The sequence below is a fragment of the Drosophila erecta genome, unplaced genomic scaffold (assembly GCF_003286155.1).
Source record: "Drosophila erecta strain 14021-0224.00,06,07 unplaced genomic scaffold, DereRS2 tig00000126-arrow-pilon, whole genome shotgun sequence".
Lineage (NCBI taxonomy): Eukaryota > Metazoa > Arthropoda > Insecta > Diptera > Drosophilidae > Drosophila > Drosophila erecta.
Genome location: NW_020825209.1, coordinates 1,694,938 through 1,707,868, shown reverse-complemented (window position 1 = coordinate 1,707,868; position 12,931 = coordinate 1,694,938). Strand labels below are relative to the sequence as shown.

General features: G+C 39.7%; 1 protein-coding gene across 4 annotated transcripts in view; it reads right to left on the bottom strand.

Annotated features, from left to right (window-relative positions):
• The window catches only part of LOC6550854 (cAMP-specific 3',5'-cyclic phosphodiesterase), a 90,521-nt gene that overhangs the window by 28,273 nt on the left and 49,317 nt on the right, over window positions 1-12,931 (bottom strand). The window lies entirely within an intron of this gene.

Sequence of the window (12,931 nt, the reverse complement as noted above, 5' to 3'; positions counted from 1 at the left end):
CTTCATTTGCTTCTGGTTTATCTGTTTGCCACTGCTCTATACTGATATACTATATATACTCTATATATATATATATATATATATATATATAAAGTACAGATAGCGCATCCTTGTGCGGGTTTCGTTCCGTGTGACTGACAAACTGGTGGATAAACTGCTGGATGGACTGGTCTATCTGTCTATCTGGCTGCGAGTGAATTTTATGCGCAATTTTGATGGCGCTGCGAGCATATTATGATAATCAATGCACAATTATTGCACACACACATGCACACACACACACACCAGGACATGGGATATAGCGCATAAAGGACTCTAAGTGCAGGGCAACTTTTCCTTTCCTTTCCTTCCTTCTCTCTTTCTCTTTTCTTCCCTCTCAAGCAGCGATTTCGCTTTGTAAAGGTTCCTGCTACTTCTCGTTTTTCCTTTTCTCTTTTTTTTTTTGCCTTGTTAGGAAGACAACAAAAATTGTCCAAGTTGTATGGAGAGGCACTGGATAATACCAACAGCAACAAGGACCAGAGGGGTGGGGGGAGGGGGCATTAAGGACCCCCAGAGGACGCATTCATCGTTGTTGTTATTGTTGTTGTCGTTGCCTGAGCGGCTTACCCAACTGATGATGCTCCTTACTGCTATCTCTGTATCTCCTCCATCATCCTGCCACACACACACACACACACACACACACGCACACAGAGTCCCGCCGTTGACCTAAACTAGCTACTTTTTAGTTCAACCATAATTGAAATGATTTAACAATGAGCCGGCAATGCAGCAAAGGGGGAAGGGGAAACTAAGTATGAGGGATTAGATGGGTTTTTAGATTTTTAGATTTCCGGACTGGAAACTGCGAAACCTGCACGCCAACTTCTTAGTTATCAAATAAAATAAAAAGCATTTTAACAAAATACACCTTTTCTTTGAAAATATACCTCACACAATTGCAAGAAGATAGCTAATTGTAAAAAGCTGCAATTTTTACAGCCAATATTAGCCTAACTCAATTGCGATTAATTAAAGTTGTCATAAGGCTGCGAGCGCAGGAAGCGTAACGAATCTTAATGGAGGCAGAAGTTGATGGAAGCTGCTGCTGCTGCTGAAACCCCCGTGCAATTTCCCCTTTATGGCACGCACTACTTTTTAATTTGTTTAAATTGCATCAAAAAAGAAAAACCCCAGAGGTAAAACCTAGAAATAGCGGCTGGGAAAACTTGACACGAAGGGGCAAAAGGAAAAGCGGCGAAGATGTGGCATCCAAAGTGAATTAAGCGCAGCAAGAACCAGTCTCTCATTTCTATTTCTAAATGAATGTACATATATACTGGTGAGTGATGTCCAAGGAGAAATTATTTACGCAGCATATTTCAAAAAAATTAATAAATGATCCTAAAGCTTAAGTAAATGAAAATATCCCTCAGGAATATTGAAACACAAGTAGAACTTTAAACAACATTTCAATTCGGTATTTCGTATGTCTATATCAGAATTTAATTGACTTGAAATACTAAACCATCTCTTTTTAGAAACTAGAAAATTCTCAGAAAGACTAGACGGGTTTTTTAATGCACATTGAGAACTAAGGACGTCGTAGTTCAAGCATGCGGTTCTAAGATCCTGCTGCATTTAAGAGTGCCACATACTTCGTTACGCTATTTTTCAGTTGGCATTGCAGCGCCATCTAGCGTGAGAGCACTGCGTCACAGGTGGCACTGCAATATCCTTCGAATCCTTGGCTTCCAGGGCTCGCCACCACCTGCCCCTCCAGTCCCTCGCCAACCTACCCATCTGCTCATCTCTTGTGGCCCCCTTTTTTCTAAGTGTTGCTAAACAAGCTGGAAACAGGGCCGCGCTTTCTCCGCTTTCTCCTTTCGAGCGAACATCAGCCCCTTTTTCAAGGAATGCCTTGGGCCCTGTTTGCTACTTTCACAGCGACTGCGCCTGTTCAGACACACATACACAAACACACACACTCTGGCAGTGGTCCACACACAAACAAAAACACAGACACCCACACAAATATTTCCTTTCAATTCTTTTTTCCAGCTCTCTGTTGCTTTTTCTGCTTTTCTTTTGCAACTAATTCCACTCTGGCTAGGCGCATACTTGTACAGCAGCAGTCAATAGTTCAGACGCCAGAAATGTTTAAAAATAAAAGTGCAATGGATTTTGAACATTTCATGGAATCCCTTAAATGTACGCCTTGATTTGCTTTTAGTTCATTTTTAAAGAGATTTTTATGCTGTTTGTTCCAATCTCTGTGAGTTAGTTCGAAGTACCGCTGTTTAAACTTAAGAAGAAATCCTATTGTCCTGCCCGCAACTGTGTGAGTGTATGAGTACCGCTGCTTCTGTGTGTGTGTGAGTGTGTGTGTGTGTGTGCAGCATCCCCGCCCCCTTTTTTAGCCCACCTCTTACAGCTTGTTGTTGGTGGATCCCTCTCGGGGGCTACATTTAAGTAGCAACAAATCACTTCATTGTTTGCGTGTTTACATAATATTTATACATTGTACTTGTGTGCGCAGCCCTCTTGCCTCTCTGTCGCTCTCCATTCGCCATCTCGCTCCCTCGCACAGTGTTGACACAGCGTTTCATTAATAAAAATGCTGCCTCTGCCCCCACCCCCCTCCCAAAAAAAAGGGACAAATCGAAATACGAATCTCGTCAGACAACAAGAAAAACTTTCAGACTGCACGGCGCCACCACACCAAATAGAAACAAAGCCAACACAAGAATAAAAAAAATTAAAAAAAAGGGGGAAACTGAGCATAAAAGTTGACCAAATCGACGCAGACAGTCGAAAAGGAAAATAAAAATTTAAGAACTCTGAAGCGGAACACTGGAACAGTTTAAAAGTACCGAAGAATGGGCAATAATATTAAATTAAAATGCACTAAGGGAATACTGAAATGCGCAGAGATTTGGTTCTCCAGCTCGAGTTACTTGAGTCCAAAAATAGCCAAGTCAAATTGATTCAAAATTACTCATCCTAAAAGCTGCACTCTACTTGAACCCCGTTAAACCCTTAAGGCCCCACTCGAAGCCCCATAAACCAGCATCCATCACTCGAAATTTAGTTCAAACTACTTGGCACTTCAAAGTGTGTGTAGAAGTGGAACTGAAGTGATGGAAAGGGACGGGACGGGAAGGGAAGGGAAGTGCAGTGCCTTCCATTAACAACATCATCAGCGCAGAGCCATAGTAATCATAATCATAATCAAAATCATAATCGCCATCGCAATCATCATTATCATCAGCCGTAATATTCGCTGCCAGCGACGTCATAAATAATGCTACCCCTCTTAATGCAAAACATCTTTCAAAATATGCGCATAGTTTTCGAGGGAACAAGGCCAAAAATGCATGGCGTAATGGATAAAATATTTGGCAAAGCATTTAAAATCGGGCGAGGGGAAGCAGAAGGGGGAGGGGTGAAGACCTATATTCCAAGTCAACGCTGCGTATGCTTAATGTGCATGGAAAAACCTTCAAACTTCAATGATTGCGTTTCGGATTTGCTTGCGAAATAGTACAATTTCATGCAGCAAACAAGCATAACTCTACATCCCTCTCCCTCTCTCTCTCTCTCTCTCCCTCTGCGTATCTGGTTTCCTTTGGAAAAATTACAGGAATTGCATTCATTACGCACTTTTCACATGAGATGATTTCCCAGCCATACAGAGCATTTTCCAAGCAAGAAATGAGAAGCCCACGACTCCTTTCACATTTCACCTACACTTGCAGTCGGAATATTAAAAAAAAAAACTAGTAAAATGTAATTAAACGAAGAATGTGCAATGAAAACGAAAACTTGACTTGGCCGTTACGTAAAATATATACAAATGACACGAACGTAATAGATTTAATTAATTTCGCATATTCTTAGATTCTTCCTAATTGCTTTGTGTTGCAATGATGTTAATGTCGAACAAGCAGCTCAACAATATTTATTCAGATAATTTCTAAAAACGCATTCATATCAAATTTACCAAGAAATATCAATATACAACTGCAACTGGAACTGGAACTTTCAGTGTCCAGTCTTTTTGGCCAGCTAACGAGCCTCAGAATGGTCATAGCTACCATTTCACATTCCACTTGCCTTAACCCTCGGATGGGCCACATGGGCTGCATCATTTCCTGTTCGCATTCCGGCCGAGTCTTAGATGTGTCAGTTTGTTGGCCCAGCTGCAATTTGAGGCTTTTGTGCTGAACAGCATGGGATATGGCATCCGAGCGGGGGGTGGGGAATGGCCGGATGGGGGAAAGGTGATTGGAAATGGAAATGCAAATCATGATAATGCCGATATGCTGATGATGGAACCGATGATGTCGACGATGGCCTTTGGCGAATGCCATTCTCAATGGGTCTCAATGCAAATGCTGACCAAATTAGTGTCAAAACGTATTGACTACATACACACACACAGCGGCACAGGGATAAACACACACACACACATACGGATAGTCGATGTTAATGGTGTTGCAATTTGCATATGTGTGTCAAATGCCTGCTCTCCCCCGCTCTGCACTTAGAAAAAAAATCGCATATATATACTCATACACGCGATAACCAAATCACAGATTCCACTGCATTTATTTCACATAAATAAGTAATTAGGTACTTCAATATTATTAAATGCTTATTAGCGTGAGACATTAAATAATTAATATGCCCTGTTATGATCAGGAGTCAATGTGCCAGTGTAAAATTTATTTTGATTCGGTTTTCACCGTGCAGCTTACTCACTCACTCTCTCGCTCTCTCTCTCTCTCTCTCTCTGTTTGCCGTGCATTTTTAGCTAACACACTTAACCCACTTGCCACGCCCCACTTGCCACACGTTACCTACGCGCCCCTTTCCCTTGCATAATTCACGAAAATGTATTTTGCACTTTAAGGAAAATACACACACACACACTCATCATATACTATAGTGAAATAAAAAGTAGCAGAAGAGATTGCAATTAAATTATGTAGAAATATAATTAAGACTAAAAGTGTTGGCAAATCGGGTTAGCAGTGGACAAGAGTGTGTGTGTGTGTTTCAGTTTGGCCTGCAAAATTGTGTTGCCTACTTTTAAGCTGATTTAGCCGGAGGCCGAGAAAGTTTCTGAGATATTTATTACATTAAAGCTAAATACGAAACTCAATAGAATTACGAGCTAACCCACACCACTTTTAACCATCATCGATTGCCTTTCATCTCGCTTTATGAGCCGTACTTCCCTTTGTAGCTTTGTCCCTGCAAATTGAATAGCAAACTGATGACGTCAAAGCGGACTCCACGCACATTTCTCGACTTCTTTTCTTTCTTGCTGAAAAGTTGATTGCCAGACTGCTGACTTTGTATTACCCTCGCAAAGCGTTTTTACAAGAAGCTGTGCCAATATAATAATTTGAAGTGCACACTATAATATATTATCTACGACAATGCTCAAGAACTCGCGCTGACCTTTTATTTAAACCTCAGAATCGGAGTTTTAGATTACTAAGCAGGTTAATTGGAATAACACACTAGCGTTTTTTCTAAAAGCTAATTGCACTGGATTTACTGGGTATTCCCAGCTCGACTTTCAATTGTCGCTCCTTCTTCTAGGGAAGGTGAACAGGCAGCTGTATTGGTTTTTGTTTTGACATGGAATTAGTGAGAAAAATTGCTTGGATCGCAGCATATGTATATCACCCTCAATTTTCGGGCACATCGCCTGGCAAAAGGAAAGAAGTCCTATGACAATTAAATGATGCCAACGAGAACAATGAAGGAAATGGAGTGACGGATGGTGGGGAAACTGGCACACAGAAGGGGCGCAGCTGAGGAATCTTAAAAATGCTCAGCGGATCCACGGGCGAGGGTGCTGTAAATGACGTTGCTTTTAGCGCCAGCCAAGCCAAGGGAAACTCAATTAAATGTGACAGTGAAAACGCTGCCTAAAAGTATGCTTTATATTAAGGGCATAAAAGGGGAGGACTCTAAACGTCAGGTGTGGGTGTGAGTGAGTGTGTGTGTAAGTGTGTGTGGGTGTGTGTGTATGAGCGCGAGTGGCGTTCCATCAGCGAAATTTGCTCTAATTTCATCAAGCGTCTAAAGTGTCACCTTTTTGGCCGGGGAAACAGCAGCACTCTATAAAGATAGACTGCGAAAATGTTCCGATAAAGCAAAGTTTTGCCTAAATTCTGTTCAGCTAGTTGTTCTTTTTTGTTTGAAATAAAAAAAAAAACTTCTGCGAAAACCTTTAAATGCTCTTAAAGTACGCCCGTATTCAGGTGGGTGATTTTTCCCTTTCGACTTTCGTTAAAGCAGAGATGGTGAAAATACGTATGCGCGCTCTTTTTCTAACGCACAGTTGCGCCATCAGCGTTTTCATCTTTATCGCACGACGATGGCAGGCAGCAGCTGCCAATAAGCAACGATTATGCTTGTAGCTACAATCGACTGCCTATGTGTGTATCTGTGTATCACCCGTCCGTGTCCGTGTCTGTATCTGTAGCTGTATCTGTATCTGTGTCTGTAGCTGTCTCTGTAGCTGTCTCTGTTTGAGTGTGTTTGGATGTGCTGTCTGTCCGTTGTCTGAGTGTGTGTTTGTACTAATGCCGGAGCAACAAAAATGCATAAGCACTCAAGTCAGCCTCAAAGCCAAAGCCTTTTTGTGTGCGTGCGAATCTGTGGGCAACGTTGTATCTGTGTGTGTGCGTGTTTCGGCATCTGTGTGAGCACATTAATGGCACTTGTGAGGCGTTATAAACTGCAAGTAGTTAGAGCCATGAAAGAGGCGGAAAATAACAATGCTCGTGAAACGGAACATACGGAAAAAGTCATCTTAAATACACAACTCGACGTGGCAAAAAATAAGTACATTGCATATTTTAAAAGAATTTAAACCATACATCTGGGCAATTAGGCAAGAGTTTTCAAATAACTTGAAACAGTGATAACTAAAAGCCAACAATTCCATTCAAATAACATGAAACATTGATAGATAAATGCCAACAATTCCATTCTTGTTTCAACTTTCATTTTCCGTTGCAAATTCCTCGCCAATTGTTCTATTCTGTTCTATTCTATTTAACCAAATAACCGCAATTTGTTCATTACGTTGAAATGCAATGAAATTGAAACCGTTTTGAACCTTTCTGGCAACTGATCCACCTGATACAGGCGACTTAATGAGTTGATAATCATTTAATGCACCTGCCCAGTGGGGTTAAGTGGGTGGTGAGTACCCAACCAACGGGTTCGAATGGCCAAGTGAATGGCTGGTTTTTGCTGTGCGTGGTGTGCGGTGAACTGAGATGCGTCGAGCAGCCACAAGGTGGAAGAAGTGTTGGTAGTGCCTGCTTGTCAGTGTGTGCATAAATTAAATTAAAATTAAATGTTTAAAAAGCGATGATGATGGCGACCTTGGCGGGAACACCCCGGTAGGAGCGTGTAAAGCTGGCGGCTCAAGGCGGGTGAAGAAAGGTAAGCCAAGTCAATTGCCTTTTACCTTTGGGCATAATTATCTCCGGCCAGGCGATTACATACTTGTATTTAAGGCACACACGCATGTGGGGATGGGGAATGTGTCTTAATGCTCTTAATTGATCTGACTATAGTATGGCCAAAGTCCCAAAAAGTCGGCTTTAAAAGCAAGAGCGCGATGATTTGTGTAAGCCGCTGAGCATTTATTAAAATTAAAAGCAACAAGGGAGCGACGTCTAAAAGTGGGCCAGTGGCAATCTCGCAAAATCCGTTAACAGACACAATAAAGACCATTACACAACATCCACTTGCTTCATCCTGCTTATGGCTTTTCATAGTACGTTGATTGCTGGGCAAAAAACGGGGAAAAAAAATACCAAATAACGAAAATGAAAACAGCAAAATGAAAAGAAATTGAAAATGCCCGGCGAGCAGCAGAGCAGAATGATATGATGAGTGCGAGTGCGAGTGGATTGGAGTGGACCGGGCCTTCTCCCCGATAAGTAGGTGAAATCCCTGCAGGATTTCGACGCAAACATAAAAGAGTTGCCACCACACACAGAAACACAAAACAGGGCTGACACACAGCACAGCACAGCCGGTACAGTCTGCGCCAAAAGGCGCAACATAGTAGAAGCAGCAGATGTATTTACTCACATAGATTTAAATACATTTAATGTATCTCGATTATTATGCTATTTAAAATGTGAATAAGAATATCTAAAATATGTGAATGAAAAATATTGCTTAAAAATATATGAATCTTCATTATTTACCGACTTAGACGCTTTTTACTTATTGTATTATTCGCAACCAAATCGATTTCGCTTCCCATTCACATTCAGATCATCGCAATTTTGTTTGGGCATATAAAAAAAATATGGTATAAAAATATTTCAGCCGCCAAAGGAAAGCGTGGGATATGCGTATGAAAATGGCATTAGAAATACAAAAAGCGATGGACGCAGCCATAAACGGAGAAGCCAAACAAAGAGGGCCAATAGAGGCTGGTAAAAGGGCGAAACCGGAAATAAAATTCCACTTAAAGCGTTTTTAATACAAATGCAAATACGTGAAAGGAGCAAAAGAGACAGCTTGACAGACGATTGTGAGCGGATGAGGGAGTGCGGACGAAGTGGCCAGCGAGTGAGAGGGAGACAGAAAGACAGTAAGACGTACATACATACTTATATAAATGCGGTCACATTGAGGTATATTAATATATATTCCTGTTTGATGGCACTCACTTTCATGAAAGGGTTTGCCACCCACTCACAATTCCTTTTACGACGTGACTACCAAGTATTGTAGAACAAAATGGGCGATTTCGTTTCAAATGTTTGGAAAATTTATTTCGAAATTATTTTTCCGATATAACTAGTTCATTAAATTATATTAAATACTATCATAATACCAAACAAATAATCGCTTCTATAGAAATTTAAATTTCAAACATCTTTGAATGCATTTTAACATTTAATAACATTTCGCAGCTTTCTTTCAGTTTTCCTCTGTCCGACATTCAAACAGACAAAGAAGCTGAAGACAAAGACAATGAAACGGCTGCAGGCTGTGAAAAAGATGAAAAGTGGAAAACCTAAGGCCCGCAAGTAAAGTGGCAGTCGCAATCCAATCCAGACAACAATATGAAAAATAAAATACACACAACCGCAGAACGCAGCGTCAACTGCATGTGAAAAATCATAGCATAGTTTAAGGCGCCCCCCACACACACACAACCGAATGCGGAGAAGCGGAAAAGCAAAAGAAACGCGTCTGAAATCGCAAAAGCGGAAGTGTAATAAAGTGCAAAAGTGCAAAAAGTACAGATAGAGCCCAGAGTCAAGTGAGATAAGAACAATGCGAAACAGGAAAAGTCAAGTGTAAGAAGTGTCACGAGTTGTTGAAGGGAAAAGCAAAAGGAAAGTCGGGTGGAAGCAAAAAAAAAAAAAACAAAAAAAGGCCCGGAAAAAGGTGAAATGTGAGATGAATTGAATTGAGCGGATGCAAAACAGATGAAAATTCACGAGAGCGCGCGACACAAGACAAGCTAATGGAATACGAAATATGAAAGTTTGGAAGCAACATTTGGAAAAGCTGAGTGAAAATAATTTCGACTGATAGAAACTTAAAGCTAACACCTCTTTCGAAAATAAAAAACTAAAAAAGGCATTAACTAAATAATTATGCCCTAAAGATTATTCTCGCTTTTTCTTTTTTACTTCCAAGATCTACGGCGATTACTGAGTAAAATTTAGAACATGAACGTGAAGGAAAATCCAAGGTAGGCATAAAAATCAAAAGGCACAAGCCTCTAAGCCGCTGGCCATGTGTCCGCATGGACATGCATGCACACAGTCAAAGCAAGCGTAAAAGTAGAATGAACGGAAACGTTACTGGCACAAGGACCTCGAAAAGTATGCAACATTAAGTGTTGTCGTTGCTTTTTTTGTCGTGCCTCCTCGTTCATTCCTCTTGAGCCCCTCGGAAGCCCCCTGCTACCTGAAGATCTACTTCTTATGTGCCATTTTTGCATAAGTTTCGCTAGCTGTCAACGTCCTGCGGACACTTGGAGCCTACATGTATTCAACTTAAATCTGTCAAGCCTAAATGGAATTAGTTTGAGAAAACCTAATTTATAAGAAGATAGCTAAAGGCTGTAAAACAATTATTGAAAAATATTTCTTATTTATAAGTGTCAGTTTGTAGGCTCAAATACTAATACACCAAAACTAATAAAGTGCAAAAATGCCACTTCAAATTCCGATTAAGATGAGATGAGTTATGGCCTTTAGAACTTCAATCTTGGGAAATTTTTGAATTTCCACACATTATAACATCAAAAAAATTACAAAAAAAAATTAAAAAAAAATAAAATTCTAAATTTGAATGCAGTTCTTTAGAGAATTGCTCCAGAAACATTTAGAGGTATGCCACTTCAAATTCCGATTAGGATAAGTTGAGTTATGGACTTTAGAACTTCGGTCATGGGACGTTTTTGAATTTCTACATCATAGCATCAGAAAAATTACAAAAAAATTCAAAAAAAAATAAAATTTTAAATTTGAATGCAATTTTTTAGAGAATTGCTCCAGAAACATTTAGAGGTATGCCACTTAAAATACCGATTAGGATAAGTTGAGTTATGGACTTTAGAACTTCAGTCATGGGACAGTTTTGACTTTCCACACATTATACCATCAGAAAAATTACAAAAGATCCTGAGATCAAAGCGTTCATACGGACAGACGGAATTTAGTCTACCATTTTAGTCTACGAGTAACGGGTATAAAAAGAAAAAAAAAAACCTTTTAAGCAAACATAATTATTCGAAACAATAAGAGCATTCCGCAGTTTTGTTGCCAAGAAAAACTGAAAACTTTATCCACTTCGTCTACCTTTTTCCTTTATTTTTCAACAACTCATTAACAAAAATGCGCAAAGAAAATAAAGCATCAAGTTGAAGGGGGAAAAACGGCAACAAACGTGCTTGAGTCTCTCTCATCTAAAAAAAAGTCTCTTGAGAATAAACGAAGAATGTCTCGAGAAGAATATACGAAAATCAGGGAAAAGAAGAGAATAAAGAAATGGCAAAAATGAAATTCAAGTTTGCTCACTAATCAACTTTCAAATGAACTGCAAGTCAAGTGTGGTTTTCTATATGCATATGTTTTTATTATTTTCTCTTTTTTTCAGGGAAAGTAAAGTTAAATTATGAAAATGTCAAGAACAATGTACATGTGTCGTACGAGGACCACCACCCACACATATAAATGAATAAATGCCAGGAAAAATTTACATAAAAATATTTGTGCCAAAAAGTTTTCAACTCACAAAAAAGAGAGGGAAAATGTGTGGGCTTAGCGGGTAAAAAAGGGGGGGCGGGTTTTTCGGGCAAGTTTATCAAGTGAAGCATCGCCTAATCAAGAACTCGGGATCCCGAAACGCCGACCGCACAATTTACAGCTTTTCATCCCCGTCGACAGCCCCATGCTCCCTCCCACTTGAATGCTGTGTGTGTTCCGTATTTGCTCACGCTGAAATTTTCAATTTGAGCACACAAAACTCATTAGAAGACAACTTGTAAACCCTCAAAATTATAACATTAAAAAGGGGCTAAATATTTTGGGATGAGAGCGAGTCAGCCGAGTTCATTGGTAGATACTTTTTGAAAGTGAACAAATAATCGAATACGACAACTCGCATCTTATGTTATGCCATTATTTAATGTACTACAAATAATATTTATGATTACCATCAAAGTACAAATATTCACACAACTATGAACCAAACTAGTGACATTCAAAATTAATGGATTGCCAAGTAATTCCGCTCCCGAAATTTGTGCGGCTGTCACGCGACCATCTCTGAGCCTCACGTAATGCTCACGAGTGCGTACGCTTTCGATTCAATCAATTCTTTATGTCTTTATTAATATTTATGCGATGCTGCCGACAATCTGCGTATCTGTGTGCGAGCTTTTACGTCAGAGAGCTCATAACGCTAGCCTCCCGAAATCCGAAGCCCCTCACTGCCCCATAATGTATGCAATGAAAATGTTGTAAGTGCTTTAATTTTATTTGGGAGATGAATCGGGTTACGCTTCTTCGGCTCGTGGACTTTATGTAATAATTCGATTCGAATATATGTAATTTGGCTTATCGCCGCATTAACGACTTTAATTCCTCGTTCTAAAGCAGATTTTCTCTATATGTTTGCAAATATTTTTTTTTAGCTAATTTGCTTTGCGGCTATTAATAGTCACGCCCCCCTCCCTTTTCCATTCCACCTTATCATAAGTCAGATCACGTATTCGGACATTAGATCAACTTTAATATAATGCAGTCCACGTTTTTATTTACTTAGATCTCCTGTCATCCTTTCATCGGCTGTTTGTTGTCCCACTGGACCAGATATGATGGGAAAGTAAGGACTTGGTGGTAAAATGTGAAGCAAAAGGGAAATAATGTTGACTTTTCAATAAGTCCAAACGCTGTTAGGAAAATATATGAAATATTCGGTTGCGTTGTTGCCTACAATTAATTTACGAGGGTTTTTGAAATTGGCTTTTAACGTGTTTTGCAAGAATGGCGCAAAAGGAAAAAAAAAAAAAAAAAAAGAAAAAACAGTTTTATCATGCCACTTTGGCACCAATCGAATTTCCAGCCCTGTTCCTTTTACCAAAAAGCAAAAAAGAAAAAAATAAAATAAAATAAAAAAATGGAAAAGAAGCAACTTTAATTGAAATCTTTGCTCTGAAAGCGACTTTATGCAATTTCAAAATACTTCCTGACCCAGGAAGAGAAAAACCAGTGGCGAGGAGCAAAAGGGGGAACTTTGCTTTGGCTGCTGTGCAAAAGTTTTGCCAAACAACTTTGGCTCAAAGACAAAAGCACTGGCAGCGGCAAAAAAAAAAAAGGAGACAGAGAGCCAAAGAAAACAAGAGTACGAGGAAAATGGCAAATGGAAATGT